The 628-nt window shown below is 73.4% G+C and overlaps 1 protein-coding gene across 1 annotated transcript in view; it reads left to right on the forward strand.

The window, feature by feature from the left end:
• The window catches only part of CTSD (cathepsin D), a 3705-nt gene that overhangs the window by 434 nt on the left and 2643 nt on the right, over positions 1-628 (forward strand). The window lies entirely within an intron of this gene.

Consider the following 628-nt stretch of genomic DNA (forward strand, 5'->3'; position numbering starts at 1 on the left):
CCCGGGGCGGTGGGGTCCCCGCGCCCCCTGTGGAGAGCGGGAGTGGGCCCTGACCGTTGCCAGGGCAGGGTGGACCCGCACCTGCAGCCGGGGGTCTGGGCTGGCCTCCCGGACACAGCTACCCTGGGTCGCCCTGACCCGCCCCCACACCCACCTTCCTCCTCGTCGGAAAGCAGCCAGTCCTGACCGGGCCGCTGTCCTTTGGGGAGGACAGGTGGAGGCACGACTTTGTGGTGGCCATGGCAGTCGGGGCTGGGGGACCTGGTCCAGCCCCAGGGCAGGCCCTGGCCCCGCTGGCCCCTCTGGGACACCAGGCACCACCCAGCTGCCCAGTCCCTGGGCTTCGGGCCTCCCGCCTGCGCCCGGCTGGGCAGGGTGCCGCGTCCTGCCCTCCTGGCCGGAGTCCCGGCCGTGCGGGACGCTGGGCCTCGCGGCCATGTGACAGCTGGAGGGACCCGTCTGCTGGGCGAACTGACCGGCTCCTGCCCCCCAGATCTGCTGAGTCATCCCCACCTGGACAATTGTGGGGGTCATGACTCGGCAGTTCTGGCGTCTTGGAGCCAGCAGCCGGGGCAGCGGCTGCCGGGCAGCTCTGGGAAAGGCCCGGGGCAGCGGGGGGGCCGCTCTG

Source organism: Condylura cristata, unplaced genomic scaffold (genome assembly GCF_000260355.1).
Source record: "Condylura cristata isolate star-nosed mole 26May11 unplaced genomic scaffold, ConCri1.0 scaffold00054, whole genome shotgun sequence".
NCBI classification, from domain to species: domain Eukaryota; kingdom Metazoa; phylum Chordata; class Mammalia; order Eulipotyphla; family Talpidae; genus Condylura; species Condylura cristata.